Here is a 19,153-nt window from a genome sequence, read left to right as displayed (position 1 = left end):
CTTTCTTTCTCTCTAGGCCCTTCATACTTTGACTTAGACATACTCCCCTCCCTCTTGTATTCTCTCTTATGACTAAAATTAGAAGGGTAATCTTTTCTAGTGGAGCTTTTCCTCTTGAGTTGTTGCTCCACTCTCACACAAAGTTGTACTAGCTCATTTAGATCATTGTAAGGTAAAANTTCTACCTTATCTCTTATGTCAAAATTGAGTCCACTTTGAAACCTAGCAATTGTGATTCTTGGTTCCTCTCTTATCCCAGCTCTTAACATGAGTAACTCCATTTTTTGCCTATATTCCTCAACACTCATATTTCTTTGTTGGAGTTTATGGAGCTTGTCCATTAACTCTCTATCATAATAAGCTGGAACATGCCTTCTTCTTAAGGTAGACCTTAATTCATTCCAATACCTAATGGGAGGTAAATGTCTTAGCCTAAGGTCCTTGACCAAGGTTGTCCACCAATATAAAGCATAACCTTGAAAGCTTAGTGNAGNCATGGTTACTCTCTTTTCATCATCTATTTGGTGGCATTCNAACAATTGNTCAACTTTCATNTCCCATTCTAGATATTCTTCCACATCATCTTTTCCATGAAAGGAAGGAAGATCAATTTTGGGTTCTCTTGGGTGATGATCTCTAGTTCTATGNTTTCTTCTAGGAGGTATTTGATAGTGATCATCATTGTGATGACTACTATATTGCTCATTTTCACTTGGGGAAGAAAATGTATCCCTATGATATTTTTTCCTCCTAGATGAGACTCCTATTTTTCCCTTGCCTTTGTTTTGATTAACCAAAAGTTGATCAATCATGTCTTTGAGTTCACTAATCTCTTTGCCTCTTTGTTGAAATTTTTGCTCAAACTCCTCTCTTAGTGAACTCTCACTATTGGGTTTCAAACTTCCTTGCACACTAGATTGACTCATCCTTGTCAAATGGGAAAGAGTTTTCACAAAGTTTTCAAAGGTTTGACAAGTAATGAGTGAAAAGATTTTCACAAACTTTCTTTGTTTTTGGTGAAAAATTTCTACAAAGATTCTAAAGGTAAAAATGTTCCAAGTAGCTCCCAGGAAGAAGAGGTGAGTCACAAGTGGACAAGCTTAGAAACCAAGTTCTTTCCTAGCCAGAGTTTCCTTAAATTTCCTTTTACCTTAGTTTCCAAATAGAAATCTTTCAAAAAGGTTTTTAAATGCTAATGAAATGCTACTAAAAATCAAAAGAAGGTTTATCTATATGCTATGCAATCCTATATACCACGGAGACTTACAAGCAAAAGAAATAAGCAAGAAATTAAAGAAAGCAATAAAGGTGCAAAAATGTAAATGCTAGACAGCCCTAAGTGAAAGTGCAAGTGACACTTGGAGCCCCTTGACACACTTCCACACTAAGAAAGCGAATTGGCACTATTACAATGTTCAAAGGTGATCTTGGAATTGCTTTAAAAGCATTTTTCCAAGTCACTTAGTTCAAAAACAGAAATGAACTTTAACTTCAAAGGTTCCGTGATATTAAGACTCAAACAAGCTCAAATCAATGCTTAAAACTAGTGTAAGCTTCAAGCTTCAGCTGCTGCAATGTATTGCTCAAAATCAAGGTGTGAGTTGAGCTTTAAATGGACCAAAATACTGCTGAACAGAGGCTAAAAACTGCTGCAGACCCGTGTGAACTTGAGCTTCTTTAAGCCTTGTTTCTTGCTTCACTTTCAATTCCCTATCCACTTCCTAGAAGGCTACCATGATAGGAAAAGAATTATGTTGCTGAATGAACCAATAAACTGCACACTAGCTCTAAGTAATTCACCAAAACATCACAAACAGATTTAAAACAAATTTTGTATCAGAATTCTGCACTGCAAGTGGTTTAACAGCAAATTGGAGGCCAACAAATTGATGAATTCAAATGGAACGACACTCAATAAAAGCTAGCACACAACAGGAACCTAACAAAGGCACTAGAATAGATGAAGAAAGCAAGAAAAATCAAAGAAAACAGTTCACATATGCATACACACAAACTGTTTGATAAATTTCCAAAAGTGTTTGATAAAATGCCGCAAAGAATTTCAGATTTTGAGTTTTTGAATTTCAGGGCTTGTAACCTGGATTGCACGGTTCTATAAGCCTTTTAACACTTGATATTACTTCTTTCAATCATTTATTTTCATTTTTAAGCATTGAACCAGCTTTTGCTGCAATCCACAATGAAATTTACACAGAGATTACCAAACAGCTGCTAAAAACCGTGACTGCACCAGAAAAATGGGTTGATTTTGGTGGTTTGATTTCCAAATTCGTGTGGAATTGTTTTAAACTCACAACTAACAGTTCAAGCAACTTTGATTGATGATTTTGAATGTGTTTAAACTTTAAAATGAAGTATAATCTGTTGGCAACTCAAAATCATCATTCCACTTCCATTTTAACCCAAATAATGATGGTTTCAAATGCAAATTTGCATATAAGTCATGTTTTGACCAAATGAACAGTACTAGAAACTTTGAACCATCAATTGAAACTTGCTCAAGCTATAAAACAACAAAGAAATGGCATATTTTCGAATTTCACTACTGTTGTACCATTTATGCAGTAAAATGCTTCATCAAACCATCCAAATTCAATTTTACAAAGATTCAAAGGCTGGACAGCAATGAATTGACTCAAGAAAGTGTAAACATACAGAACTAAGCAAGAATTAAGAAGCTTAGCATGACCAAATTCAGATTACACGATTCAAATAATTTGGTACGGTGAAAAACCAGAGTTCATAACTGAAACAGTGAATTGGTTAAGGATTTTGAGCAACCAAGCTATGCATATTGCATTTCATTGCTTATTCTGGTTTGCTACACCTTAAAACACATTCAACAAACTCAAACAAGTTTGTATAAAGCACCCGAATCAATTAAAAACAACTTGAAACAGATTTAAAGATTGAAACCAGAAATGGAATTCTGCATCAGAATTTCAAACGGAAATCACAGTAGATTGCTTCAGTTTGTATTACCAAGGCTAGATCTAGTCTTCATCGCCTTATTTGGTATATATACAACTGGTTTAGCACTTGACACTCAATTAAAACGAATTAACTCAGCAGATCAAAAAGAAAACCAAGAAACAGAATTAAAACTGCAACACTGGTGTGCACATGACCATGACAGTACTGGAAATGCAAATTGAAGCTGGAGTTGACTCAAATAAAGTGAATTCACCGTTTAAAATGAAAAAACAAACATGCTCACACACTGGAAACATGAAGACAGCAACTAGAAACACAATTAGAACTCAAAACAGCAAAGAAAATATATGAAACAGAGACTGCAATGGACAGAAAATAGAACAACACAAGTAGTATGAAAAAGGAGTAGAAAATTGAAGAAAACACTTATCTATTGATGCGTGGACGTCCTAGGCTCTAGATACCACTTGATGGAAGATTGCCATGGCTTGGAATCCGTGAGATGCAGCTCCAAACAGCAAGCAATCCGTGAAGTAAAATAGTGCAGCGGAAATGGATGTGTATGAAGGGTTTTNGGTGTTTTGATGATGGAAGGAGTGTGTAATTCAACCTCTCAGCTCAGAAAGCCCTCCTACTATGGAAGGAAGCTAGAGGAAANGGTAGAGAAAGTGTAAAGAAGCATTGACTCAAGAGCATTATGGCTGTGACAGAAATTCTACAGCATTTCATTAAGGCTCAAAAGTGACTTTTACAATGTATTGGCCCTTCTATTTATAGATGAGAGGTGCCCCTAATCTGATCCCATTTTCCCTCNTAAAACCAATGCAATCAGTTTTAATTTGGAGGAAGCAAATNCACGCTGCTAAGCACGTTCCATGCTTGTTGTCCACGTCATCCAAAATCANATGGAAAAGCATTTGTTGGCTGCTTTTGGGTTTTTGGCTGGCCGTTCCAATCATGTTGCAGCTGCCTTGTCCGAGAAGCTTTGGGCCTTTATTGTCTCAAGCTGCTCAAGCTGCTCCAAGCTTTATTTTAGGCCCTACAACACAAAGTGTAATTGTTTTAGTTTAGAGAAGAAGGATTNGTATAAGTCACCTTCCATAGAAGCATAATGATAGGTGATCCTTCTTCCTCTTGAATCTTCTTGGCCATGGCTCTAGTAAGAGGTCCAATGTAGTTCCTTGATGGTCTTCCATCAGTAAAGGTCAAATAAGTGGGGAGTTCAGGCAAAGTTTTTGCATCCAGGAGTTAACGGTGGAAATGACATTGATTTTTAAGTGAACCAATTTTTTTCTAACATTTATTGGACATACAAGTGATGTTTAAGCATTGATTATCACATTTATATCGAACTCCATGGCTAAGGAACAATTCTTTGTAAGACTCGTTGTGCAAAAACAACACTGTGAGAAAAGGCCAAATAAGTGGGGAGTTTAAGCAAAGTTTTTGCACTCAGGGTCATCTATTAAAATGACATTGATTTTTAAGTGAACCAATTTTTTTTTAACATTTATTGGACATACAAGTGATGTTCAGACATTGATTATCACATTTATATCGAACTCCATGGCCAAGGAACAATTCTTTGTAAAACTCATTGTGCAGAAACAACACTGGGAGCAAAGGCCAAATAAGTGGGGCGTTCAGATAAAGTTACTGCACACATGGGTCAAGTGTGAAAAAGACATTGATTATTAAGTGAACAAATTTTTTTTAAGACTTATTGGACATACAAGTGATATTTTCAGGCATTGATTATCAAATTTATATCAAACTCCATGGCCAAGGAACAATTCTTTGTAAAAACTCATTGTGTAGAAACAAGATTGGGAGCAAAGGCTAAATAAGTGGGGAGTTCAGGCAAAATTTCTGCACATAGGGGTCAAGTGTGAAAATGACATTGATTGTTAAGTGAATCAATTTTTTTTTTAGATTTATGGAACATACAAGTGATGTTCAGGTATTGATTATCACATTTATATTGAACTCCATGTCCAAGGAACAATTCTATGTAAAGCTCATTGTGCAGAAACAACACTTGGAGAAAGGTTTAAATAAGTGGGGAGTTCAGACAAAGTTTCTGCACACAGGAGTCAATTCTATAAATGACATTGATTATTAAGTGAACCAATTTTTTTTAAGACTTATTGGACATACAAGTGATATTTTCAGGCATTGATTATCAAATTTATATCGAATTCCATAGCCAAGGAACAACTCTTTGTAAAACGTGTTGTATAGAAACAACACTAGGAGCAAAGGCCAAATAAGTGGGGACTTCAGGCAAAGTTTTTGCACACAGGGGTCATCTGTTAAAATGACATTGATTTTTTAATGAATAATTTTTTTGTTAGCACTTATTGGACAAACAAATGATATTCAGCCATTGATTATGATATTTATATCCAACTCCAACCCCAACGAACCAGTCTTTGTAAAACTTTGAAATTGCCATTGATTTTGAAGTGCACATTTTAATTATTTTTTGACTTACTAGACATTCAAGTTATGTTGAGACAATTAATATGACACTTAAGGAAAGTATTTTGCATATAGTCATCAACACAGTCCATGCCATGTAGTGCTTAAGTGCAATATTTTTTCAACATTTTGATCAGCATACAACCCTATACATACCACATTCAACACAAATAATAAGATACATTTTGTCAGTACAAACGTCCTACACAATAAATGGTCATTGTTCTATTCAACCATATCATACTGAACACCAAATATAACACTTTGATCATTCTTAACTTTAAATTTCATTATCAATAAATGTAATGAATACACTTTTGATGATTTGTAACAAAAAAATATGTACATCCAAACTTAACCATTACAATTTTAAATACTGATAAAAAAAATTGCATGTCCTTGCTGCACTGCTGCTTCTATGCTGGACAATTGCAGATTCTCCCCTGAAAATGAATTCATCAGGTTATGTCCACATTGGACCACTCTTGCTTCCATTTCACCTGCAAGTTTCTCAATTTGACTTTTCAGAACACAATTTTCCTCTACCATCTCATTTTTCTCCATAGTCACCTGCCCAATTCAGATAATATCATGAATTTCTCACTATAATCATATTCAAAAAGAAAGATTTATTCGAAATCATGAATTACAGATTTGTTCTGCCAATGAACATGGTGGTTTATTAATGTCTTAAAGTTTAGTCTGAGACTATGTCCATTCAAAAACACATATTAACTACTTGAATGTTTAATTCATCAAATATAGTCCAAGCATAATTAGCACAAATACTGAAGGAGGTAAATGTAATTAGTTCTTGTTTAATGAGAAACTCACTCTAAGAGAATACACTCTGCAATTATAGAAGACGAAAAAATCCCAACCAGTAAGAATATGAAAACCAAATAATTAAATTTGGGAACAGAGATCTAGGGAATGGGTTTTGGAAAACAGAAAATTTGAGAGGGATTAGAAATAAAAGTATACGGGCAGTGGAATAAAAAGGGAGTTAAAAAAAAGAATAGAAAGTGAAACATCAATGTAGCACTTACTGAGGTTGTTAAGGATTTATCAGTCAGTGTGCAGATTTTGTAATTTATAATTATGGACAGATAAAAGGACATCACATTCTAACTTGTCAGTTTCTTTTTACTATGAACCATAAACATTTGATGCTAAAAATTAAATTATTGTTTAGGAGAGAATATTGACCAAGTACCTGTGTAACATGATTTCCATACTGGTCCTGAGCAAGATCACAAACTGACTCCAAGATTTCATCCACAATAAACCGACATTGACTCTCATTCGTGCAATGCTCTGGTACTCTCTATAGGAAATATAATCATATGATTGAATGCATGACCAAACAAAAATAATTTTTTTAGGAAGAAAGGGAATGAAATAATTTTACCTGCATTACTCGACATCCATAGGGATGCATTGATAGAATAACAACTTGAGCACAAAATGCAGATAGTATAAAATTAACTGTTTTGGTTGGAATTGATTTGATGCACTTTTGAATTACTGATAACGGTTGAAAAACCGTTATTTTTATACTTAATTTTGATATCAAATGCACCCTTGTTGACTTAGAAACTTGCTTTGACTCATGATTTTTCTTTAGTTTTGTCAATAAGAGTGTTGAGGACATGTTTTATGATTTTATCAATAAATTCCCTTGATTTTGTAGGTTTTTGGAATGATTTGAAAGAATGGTTGAAGTATCAAGAGTTGCAATGCAAAAAAGTCAAATAGAATGCAGAAAAGTCAACCAGTCAACCAGAAAAGTCCACTAGTCAATCAAAAAAGTCAACCAGTCAACCAGAAAGTCAACTAGTTGACCATAATGTTGACCAGAATGTTGAGCGCCGTTTTTTAGCGCTGAGCGTTGGGGACGCGGGCTTGGACCTGTTTTTTTGTTATTTTTATTATCTGTTTGGGCTTGGACTTGTTTTCTGTTATTTTTATGCCTTATTTAAAGGCCAGAACGTCTTAGGGTTTGTATCTTTTGATGGCTTAGACACAGAAACACACTTTTCACCCCTTTGGGGGTAGGTTTGGAGATGGTGACAACTCTCCTGTTCTCCTTTTTAGGGTTTCTATCTCTTTCATTCCATTATTCACCTAGTTTCTCCATGACGATGGAGAACTAACCTTATTTGTTGTTGGAGAAAGATGTAACCTCTAAACTCTCTTATATTGAAATTCTTATTTTATTCATATGCTTGTATTATCAATTGTTGGGTGTCTTATCTATGATTAATGCTCTTATAGTTTAACTCATTCGGTAAGAAGATATTTGCCTTTGTCGATACGGAGACGTACGGGGAAGTCATGAACTGATAGGAATTCCCTTGATTAAGCAATATTGCTTAGAGATTGGGGTAGGACGATCAATTGTATTTGCTTCTGTAATATATTGCATTGCTAATTACTTAGGGAGACTAGAGATGGTAAACTAGTAATTAATGGTAGGCTCTTTTCGTCGAGAGATCGAGTTTAGAGTAGGCTAAGAAAGTTTGCATGACAGTTGATAATAAAGTGAATTTAATAAGAAAAATAGATATATGAGAGTGATTGGGTGAAATTTGAACCCTAACAACAAACTCATCTCATATTATCAACATCATCTATCCACTTTTGTGTTTAACCTCAATTGATCAAATTGCATTCATGTTTATTTTTCCGTACTTTATTTTAAAAAACCCCCAAAATATTGTTCTCATAGTCTTGATTGGTTAAGAAAAAGCACAACAGTTTAGTGCCACAAGTCTCTTGGAAAAACGATACTTGGACTTACCATTTTATTATTACTTGATATGATCTGGTACACTTGCCAGAGTGTTAACAATTACATAGTTACCATTTTGGTCACAAACACATCTCATAACATTTCCATCTAGCTCATGAACACGTTGAGCTTTCTGTTCAAGCTCAATAACCTCAAGTGCCTGCATGGACATAAAATATAAATAATAATTTATTTTCTAATATACAATAACAGATAATCCATTTTAAGAACATAATTTGTTAAGTCCCTAACCTGAATGCTTAATATGATATGCATATGCCCAAAGAATTAATAAATGTCAACTACAAATGTTAATGCTATGATTTAATGACAGAAACAAAGTCAGAGAGAGAAAAATCCATAATCAAAGCTTCAACAAAGCATATTTGTATTTTCAGCATAAATTAAACAATCAATCTAAAAAAACTGTGCCAAACCACCCAAAAAAAATATCTTAATCAATATTCACAAAATAAAGCCACCCAAAATATTCACACATGTTTAAAATGGAAGCTAACAGTACATGTTATATAAGGGTTCATTCAACCATAGAGTACCAAAAAATCATACGCACCGAACATAATGAAATCACTTGCGAAAGGCAGCGAACGATGGCGGAATGAGACAACTTTAGGTGGATTGGCAGTTTCCAAACGGTTGAACGGTGCCGGAAAGTGCTCCAATGAACGGTCAACGGAGGCATGCTTTCGATGAACGGTGGGAAGTCACTCGAACTCCAAAACCTCTTCACGCGACTAAGTTTTCGGTGTCTGGGCACGTTCCAATTGATGGTAAAGCGGAGGAATGTCCTCCGGTTAGTGTTGAACGGCACAGATTTGCAAGTGACGGTGGAAAATCCGTCGAGCTCTTCTCGCTGGGCCTGGGGTGCTTCTCTCTTTAGGATTTTGAATTCCAAATGTGAAATATGATTTTGAATTGCAAAACTAAAATGTGGCACTTGAGACCCCTTGTCCAATTCATTTCCATACCTTTTTATTTTTTTCCTTTATTTAACCGATAGACCCCTAAGAAACCGACACGTGACGGTATCAAAAATTTGTCACTTAAAAAATATGGTAAAATGGGGGATTGAAGATAAACTTTGGAAGAATGGAAGTTTGGGGGAAGCGTAAAGTGATTTATTTCCTAAAATCTTCCCCAATTCTAATAAAATAGAAGTGTGTTGGAAATATGTGGAGACTTGTATTAATATTCCTTATCAGTATTGTTATGTAGATGAATCAAATTATGATTACAACTTTCCCAAGAGGATTTATTGTGCTCATTTAGTCTAAATGTCAACCAAACATTTAGTTTAAATTTTTCTTTGAGCGAGTATTTGTAACCTTTGATTTCACAAAATTTTGTCTTAATAAAATTTTAAAGTAAAATGATGTATGTTTAATTTTTTTCTTATTAAATTTTTTTTAATTCTTTAAATTTGTAGTAAATTTATTTGTTGTTTTCTTAATTAAAAGCGATCTTTTTAATCCAGTGATTTTAAAAAAAATAGTAGATTCTCGTGTTCGTAATAAAAATTTAAAGTAAAAGTAGGTTGTATAAATAACCTAAATCGTTAACGTATTTGGGACATGAGTCCTAAAATTGGTACACAACTATTTTTTTCTAAAACAGATTCCTGAGTAAAAAGATCAAATTTTAATTTCAAAATTAAAAACAAATTTATCTCAAATAAAAAGTAACGTTATTTTTTTATTTGAAAATAAATTTCGCTACAAAATTATTGTAAAATTCTAATCTAGAGAAAGTTTGCAATTGTGATTGACGTAATGGTGTATGGGGATGTGTTCTTTTTCATCATAAAAAAATAATAAAGTTATAATTTAAATCATTTTTACATAGCTAGTTTTTATTTATTTTGTAAATATTTTTTTATTTATTTAATTTAAAAATATGATTAAATTTAGAATAAAATTAATTAAGTAAAAAAGTAGTTATATTTATAAAGACGATTACTTAAAAGATAAAATTAAAAAAATATATATATAAAAGAAAAAATAAAATCGTCTTTTTTTTTTATAAAATAGCATAAATTGCATAAATTCGCAATTAAAAAAACAAAGTAAGAATGTAGGTAAAATTTAGATTCAATATGTATAATTTATGGAATCTCATTTTATATTCTTTTATCAACTATAATGCTATCAAACAACGTTAAAATTAAGTAAAAGTAAGCATTTTTAACATTTTACTGTCAATATATAAAATCAAATTCATTCGACTTACTCTAACATAGTTATTGTAAAAGAATGTAATAGCTTTAATATTGAGAAATTGGGTTCACTAAAAATAAATAATTACTTGGAAAAGGTTATACGCAGGTTGTAGAAGTAGACTAGAAGTAGACTATGAATTATTTTTTTTAGAATTTAATTTATACAAAATATCACTACTAAAATTTTGAGAAATACATCTGATAAAATTAATTATTTCACCGCGTCACCTTATTTATTTTAATATAATATTGTGATACAATGAATTAGTACAATATATATATATATATATATATATATATATATGGATTTGTTAACTCACGTATATCTGTTTTTCGGTTGGTACATTTTAGTAATAACAATTCGTAACACCGCAATTTGTTGTTTTTCTCTTTTCGTTCATTCTAGTTTAATAATCAAATAATTGATGATGCTGATTTTTTAATGGAGAGTTGTGTTATATATTTTCCTTCTAATTATTATTAAATTTATAAAAAACTAAAGTTTATAATAATTTTAATAATTTCAAAACTACAACCTTATAAGTAAGAATATATTATTTTTTGGTGCTAAAGTTTTTTTTCTTCCTTTTTTATAATCAACTTATAATAGTTTTTCATATTTCCTTTTTTTTAAGGTTGGAGTTGATGTGAACATTAGAAATTAAGCTGGAGAAGAGACTAAAATGCGTCAAAAGTATCATAATCCTTTAAAGAAAACGAGTTTTTCAAATTATTGGAATTATTGTAGACTTTAGTATTTTACAAATTTAATAATAATCAAAAGGAAAAATATATAACAAAGCTCTCTAATAAAAAATCAACATTAACATCATCAATTATTTTGTTATTAAACTGGAAAACAAATGAATGAATAGAGAAGAACAATAAATTGCGGTGTCATATGTTGTTGTGTATGTGTGTGAGGGAAAGTATGGCGATGTGAGAGAAACAAATTGGATAAGTGAGGAAGATAGATTAGGGTTAGACGAGTATTTCTGATTTTTTTTCGACTAGAACTAAGGTAGGGATGATACAAAAAACGTTGGAGTGAGAGAGATGAGAGAGAGAGGATTGAGATAAATGAGAGAGGTGAGCAAGGGTTTGGAGTTTTTTTTTTTAGTTTTGAGAATGAAAATTATCAAAATACCCTTAACCTTAAAACTTAAAATCCATGATAATACTTTTGTCTACTAAACTCCATACACATTACTAAAATATACCAACTAAAAAGCATACATATTTTATATATATATATATATATATATATATATATATATATTATATTATATTATATTATATTATATTATATTATATTGTATTATATTATATTATATTATATTATATTGTATTGTATTGTATTATATTATATTATATTATACTGTGTTTTTTCTTCATTATCATATAAGTAGTCTTTTATTAAAATTTCCATATGAAAAAAAATCTTGAAAAATTTATCTTTTTGTGCACAAGTCCTTCTTATAAAATATAAAAAGAAATGAGTCTGCGTATCAAATACAAACAAATGACTAAAATTTTGGGAAAATTTAAAATTAAATGCTTTGTTGAAATTGATTCTATTGAAGAAAGTTTATCAATACTTTCCATATACATTAAAGCTAGCTTGAGTTTTTCTTTTTACTTTCTAACTCACAATTGTAATAGTTACATTACAATATATATAAATCATATAACCCGTAACCTTGAAAGTTTATTCTACTAAATATATAAACAACTCTTAATAGTAAGTTATTTTCTAATCATTGGAATTTTTGTATATCCTTTTAACGGTTTTGTAGAAACCTTACCATATTAATGATTCTAATTATAGAAAAATCCCAAGTTCAACTTCTAACATAAATAGATTTTTTTTTTTTGTAAAAATTAATTTCTTTGAAAACTTTAATTAAAAAAAAAAAATCTGTCCATTAACATATTTATATTATAAGGATTAATTTGAATATTTGTCTAATACTATATAAGCATATATATCACACACTAAACCTTGAATGAAGGACAATGATATAATAGGAAATTTACAAAAGAAAATTGCCTTTCCTAATTTGTTAAAATAAATAAATTTTAAAAAATTAATCATATGAGAACTTGTGCTTAGAAACATCATGATCAAGAATCCACTAATTCATAATTTAAAATATTTTTTAAATAGATCAAAGCTTTATTTAGAAGTCAATTCTACATTTTTTTTCTTTTACTGAAGTGAACACGATTGCAATAAAAAATAAAGAAAAACCATACTTTTCAAATTCAGTCTAATTATAAAAAATAATAATTTAAAATATGACTTATATATGGTTAACATTTAAAACTATTTACCTATATATTTTTAAAAACATTACTTGTTTCGGTACAATGGGAATCGAGAACACACCAATCTACTTCTTCTCTCTATCCTTCGAACTCACTGCTATCTTCTTCATTCTGATCGGGGATAGACCTGCACAAGATGCTCTGACGTTCAAATTAGAATCACTCTCAGGTAAACTTTAGTAAAATCTAATCTAACATGGTTATATTAACATGTATTTATAGGCCTCATGAAGTAAGTGGCCTATATCCACTCTGTTACATTCTCCGCAAATATCGCACATAATCCGCCAACTATCCGTAAATATCTAGTAGTTAGTGTAATTATTCACGTTGACTTGCCATTTAACATTTAAAACTATTTATCTATATATTTTTAAAAACATTACTCATTTCAGTAAATTGCAAAACATAACAACACCGGTATCATAAATTTTCCTGAAACATAAATTGAACACAGGAGAAGCTTGTTTTTAAAAATATGACAGTATTGTTTTGAGTTACGAGGAGAAAGAAGATGATTGGTTGTTGGGGTGGTGGAAGTTATTATGTATGAAAGCACTTCCAAAGTGCTTTTCCATGGATTGGTAGGAATCATAGTTGCCCTATAGTAACGTAAGCTTTAAGGAAAAGATAAACATTATAATTCTTCTTCCAAATATCAATGCATTATGCTCTTTCTTATTATGGCTTTTCTTCCTCACAGTGGAACAATGTTAATTGTGTTCATATATATATAAAGTTGCAATGAGAAGTAGAAATAAGTCAATTCCCATCTAAAAGGTACTGTAAGTTTATGAGAAAGTTTTGAAATTAACCATCTAAAAAGTACAACGCGTTTTGGTTTTTGCTAGTACATATATATTAATGCATACGTGTTCTGCAACACAAATTAGTCAAAATACAATAATGGTAGATTGTGAGACACTTAAAAGATATACTATATATACGCCAACTACATAATGCACTTAATTTTCAAAATGTGTATAGAGATTGATAGTAACATATACAATAATAGATATGGATTATAAAATTTACAGTAAAAGACACATTTACATAACATCATAATTGTTATATGTTGTTGTCTTTTAGGTTAACTATTCCAACTAAATAAGATAAACTACAACTAGGTTGTTTTATTTGTATGATTCAAAAGAACTATACAAATCTACAAAATAAAAGATAACTTAGGCAACTCAACAAGTTTCGTCTAAAACTTCAAAATCTAATTTATAGTGCTAAGTTATAGCAACTACTTTTGAACCTGTTTTTTCTATAATATTTAATGCTACATGATATTTACTACTTACTGGTAAATAAAACAAAGTCAATGGCATAATAAATTCATTTCGAAATTTAGTGATTTAAAGGGGTAAATTATAAATCATATTTCATTGTAACAATTTGACCTAATTAAACTCATGAAACTATAGAGTGTGTTTGTTATTGAACTTCCTTTAACTTCTCTTTTACCATATTCTTACCTAATGTTGAATTCAAACATTTTGAAATGTTTTTCTTGTTTTTGTACCTTGAATTTTGGAAATTTATATTCCTATGAGGGATTGAAATTTAGTTATGATGTTTTCATAAATTTTTAATGTTATTTAGTTGTGATGATTTAAATATCCTTATATGATATGACTCAAACAAACATACTTTACCATTATTTTTTATTAAATAACTTACAAAACATGCTAAAAGAATCTTTGTCTATTAGGAGTTATACCTCAAAATAAAGAAAGAGTGATTTCAACAACTCACATGAAATAGTTTAAAAAAAAAAAATCTATTCTTGAAGGTTAATTAAAGGGGTAGGGTTTCACAATATAAAAAATATAAAAAACAAGAAGGATAAATAAGAGAGTCACTCCTAAATCAAAGATTAATCTGTTCAATAAAAAGAGCTTATGGTTTTTGTGACTTATTAAGAAATTCATAAGTTATATTTCATTCATTGTATTATTAATGCACTTGAATCTTTTAAGATGAGAATATATGAAGAATAACTTAAACTAAAAAACCATGAGTAAACTCTTAAAAAATTATAAAACCACTTATAACTGAAAATTTTAGATGTTTTTTTTATATATTATTTAACTTTCTTATTTCTATTTATATAAAGACTTAAATCTATATATTTAGATTATCAGTCATTTACAACTAACATGTTGGCATGGCAAATATGAATTTGATGCATTTATGAAAGGCTGATTTGAATTCCATTATTCCATTATGTGTATCAAAATTCATTGACTAGAATTAATCAATTAAAGACCTTTCTTTTATAATGTAATATAAGTTAACTATATATGAAATTAAGAATATAATAAAAAACAATAAACAATATTTCTTATTCTCTTTACTAAACAAAAATTTTTATTTTGATTTCTTAATTATATACTGATTATATGTGAAATGAAAAATCTGATAAATAAATCGTGGTCAATATATATCTCTTATTCTCTTCGTGTTTTTCTCCTAGTTAAAAGAAGGTGAAAAGTCTACACATGAAATTATTACTATTGAAGAGTTTTTCAATTTATTTCCATAAACTTTTTAGAATAACTTAAGAAAACTACTAACTTATATTAGTATATGAAAAATGTAAAATTTTAAGGTGATTTAAGTAAAATGTTGATGGTAAGAAAAATATTATAGGACTTATAAGTAGCATTTGTTTTTTACAATTTTTGTATAGTTTATTAAATTATAATTTATAACCTATTATGGTAATTTTGTTAGTGACGTATTGTGATTGATATATTCAATAAAAGAACTAGAAAATAGTGATTTATTTCACACACCATTTGACATGACCTGATACCGTTATTCGTATAAACTATTAGGGATCGTTTGGTACAAAGAAATTGTTAGCTTTCCGTCAATCTAATACGTTTCGTTTAACTCTTAAAAACTAACATTATCAGGAAACTACACTTTTAGGAAATTATTTTAAATCATGCTTTCAAAAATAGGAACTTTATCATCTAACTTTCCTAATTTTAAATGAAAAAATTATTACAAAATTATTATTTTAATTTTATAAATCATTTAATATGATAATAATTTAAAATCTTATTAAAAATAACATATTACTTCTTTATTTTTAGAAAAATTATGTGAATATATTTAGACGTGTTTTTACTAGTCAAAAGAGATCTTAGTGATTCTTAAAATTTATAAATTCATATATTCAGAAATGAATAAAATTTCTCCTGTTTAACCATTATAAGCGAAATTTATATGAAGAAAAAACCAGCCATTACAAATGATATTTTACAAAGGTTTATTTTAAATTATTATGATATGTTATTATAATATTCATATGTTCAAAGACAAGCTATGCTTATAGAGGTGTGAAAAGAGATCGATGTATTTCATAGGTCATTTAATACAATTATGTTTTGTCTGCCACGTATTTAAACTGAGAATTAAATTCTGTATCTGGTTCAACTTTATGTAAGATCATAGATTATTTTACCCACTTTATAAAAAATATAAATAAAATTTAAAAATACTGAAAGTAGAATATATATATATATATATATATATATATATATACTTTTTAAAATTTAAGTCACACAGTAAATTTCAATATTAGATATAATTGTTTGATATATAAATTATAATATACACATATATGTATATATCTTAAAATTTATAAGTGAAATTTTATGAAAGAAATATAGAGCTGGAATAGCTCAGTTGGTTAGAGCGTGTGGCTGTTAACCACAAGGTCGGAGGTTCAAGCCCTCCTTCTAGCGAAATAAACTTTTACCTAAAATTTTCAATGCAATCTTTTCTAAGTTTTCCAACTTTATTTTATTCTTTGGTGGTGTTTGTTTTTGAATATGAATCTTTCGTTTCTTAGGGTTTTCTTTTCATTTTTGTGGAGAATGAGCCATAATAAAGTGCTTGGTCTTAGAAAATAGTTTTCTGCACCTCCTAAATTTTTTTTAATTCCAATTGTACTCTTAAATCTAGCTTTGTGAATGGCTAGAGAGCATATTTTGATTTTTTAAAAATGTTGACCCAATCATAAGTCTTTTTTGTTTCTCTTCTCTATTGCATCTCACTTGAAACCCTAGAGCCCCTCTTCTATTTCTTCTTTCTCCTCTCTGTTGTCCTTCCCTTCTCCTTCTGAGTGGTCTTCCTCTTCTTATTTCTTATTTCTCCTCTTCGTTTTCTTCACTGCTTGTTCTGTGTTGGATTTGATTTTCGCTGCTTGTTTTGTGTTGGGTTGGAAGTAGGGAAGATGTGCGGTTAACGGCCGCCACACTACGAAGTGCGGATATGGTGGCGCCACAGTTGGATCTGCGAATGTTGGCAACCGCAGGTGGATCTGCGGTTGGTTTATGGGGGTGCATGGTTTAGGTTTTGTGTTGTCCGCAGTACGATTTGCGGCTAGAGGGAACCACAATATGATGTGCGGCTAGGGATTGAAGGATTTTGCTGAATGTTTGAACATACTCTTCTCTTTCAACATTGTTATGGTACCAAACCTATTACATCTTAGAGAAGATCTTTTTGAGATCGATCCTGAGGAAGCAATTGTTGTTTATTCTCAGTTTGCACTCAGAGCCAAGATTCAACAATCAGACCAACTTGAAATCATCATGAGAGTGATTAGAACCTTGAGTCCTAATGTGATGGTGGTAGCTGAAATTAAGGCAAATCACAACTCCACATCTTTTGTAAATCGTTTCATTGAGGCTCTTTTCTTCTTCAGTGCATTGTTTGACTGTCTTGAGGTTTGCATGAAGGGGAATGAGAAGACCCGAATGATTATTGTGACATCCCAAAATATATAGCAAAGATATATCGAAAGACATCATCAATTTATAATATTAGAAAGCAGTTAAGACAATAATTGGTGTAATAGGATTACAGTCATCCTTAAAACAACACCAGAATTAAAACTTGAACATAATAAATTTTTGGTTAAAAGCTCTTTTTGGTCCCAGTTTTGGTTGGAAAAATTCAAAATGGTCCCCATGTTTTTTTTGTGTTCAATTTAGTCCCAAAAAACATATTCGGTGTTCAATTAAGTCTTTTTTACTAACTCCGTCTAAATTGATAACGGCGAACTGTCCAAATGTGTAACTGCATTGTGAGGTGTCATTTATTGGCTGACTTGAAGTCCTTTGTGGCATTGTCAGTTGGAATTAGGATTTTTTAAATAGAATTTGTGATTAGGGTTATTATTTTGGGAATAGATTAAAGTTCAGTATCTATGAAATGGTTTGGGAGGGAAACTTACGAAACTTGTGAGATTGAGAAGAACATCTTTAGGAGGGAACACCCGTGCGGTTCCAATCGGAAGCAATCATCTTAGGGAAATCAAATTTGCGAAATCAGATTTGCGAGGTTAAGGTGAAAAGGGGGTGGATTCTCAAATTAGGGTTTTTATTTTGTTCTATGAAAGCCACAGTGACGTTGGATTCCCAATCTTCTTCTTCTTGTTGCGATAAATGGGTTCTTCTTTGTTTCTCTCAACAAGTTAAAGTTTTTACTAACCCAAGTCCGTGAACAATGTCCAAGTTTCTTCTTTTTCCTTGTTGGTTCTCTTCAATTGTAAAGTTAGAGTTGTTGATGCTGTGATTGAAATCGTTGACAGGGTTTTGATAAAAAGGGTGTGTGAATGTGATTTTGGTCACTTTGTATGAAAGTTTTTGGAGTCTCTAGGGCTATAATTGTGGTGATGGCCTGAGGGTTTAGGTGCGACGACACTAGGGTTAGGTTGGTTGGGCTGAAGGTTGAAGAAGATGGTGATGTGACTCTTTGTTTTGTAATGAATGAAAGTTGTTCAATCTAGTCCCCATTTTTGTTAATTATTTCCAAATGTGGTCCCTGTGATGATGACTGGTCTAGTCCACGTTAGAACATAAATGACAGTTCACTCTCTAATTGCACATTTGGACATCTCACCGTTATCAATTTAGACGGAGTTAGTGAAAAGGACTTAATTGAACACCAAATACGTTCTTTGGGACTAAATTGAATACAAAAAAAACATGGGGACCATTTCGAATTTTTCCAACCAAAACTGGGACCAAAAAGAGCTTTTAACCTAAATTTTTTCAAAATGGGATAAGTTAAATGAAATAAAGCCTAGGGAACTAAGCTACAACATCGTTTTCCTCCAAGGCACGCTCCAGGGGGACCTCATCATCCTTTGCTCACATCCAAGTGGATGATCATTGCAAAAGAAAACACACATAAACATGGCTCAATCACAAAAGCAAGGGTGAGCTAATTATATAAAACGCATACAATATAACAACATGTACATACAAGAGTTAACTTCAATTAAAGCAAGATAAAACACCCATCCTAACATGTTGTATTATAGACCTGAC

The 19,153-nt window shown here is 30.9% G+C and overlaps 1 non-coding gene across 1 annotated transcript; it reads left to right on the top strand.

The window, feature by feature from the left end:
• Window positions 1-16,484: 16,484 nt before the first annotated feature.
• TRNAN-GUU lies at window positions 16,485-16,558 on the top strand. Its single transcript has one exon. It is a non-coding gene; the product is annotated as a tRNA-Asn (tRNA).
• Window positions 16,559-19,153: the final 2,595 nt, after the last annotated feature.

The sequence above is a fragment of the Vigna radiata genome, unplaced genomic scaffold, assembly GCF_000741045.1.
Source record: "Vigna radiata var. radiata cultivar VC1973A unplaced genomic scaffold, Vradiata_ver6 scaffold_365, whole genome shotgun sequence".
NCBI lineage: Eukaryota > Viridiplantae > Streptophyta > Magnoliopsida > Fabales > Fabaceae > Vigna > Vigna radiata.
This window is presented reverse-complemented; position numbering and strand designations above follow the sequence as displayed.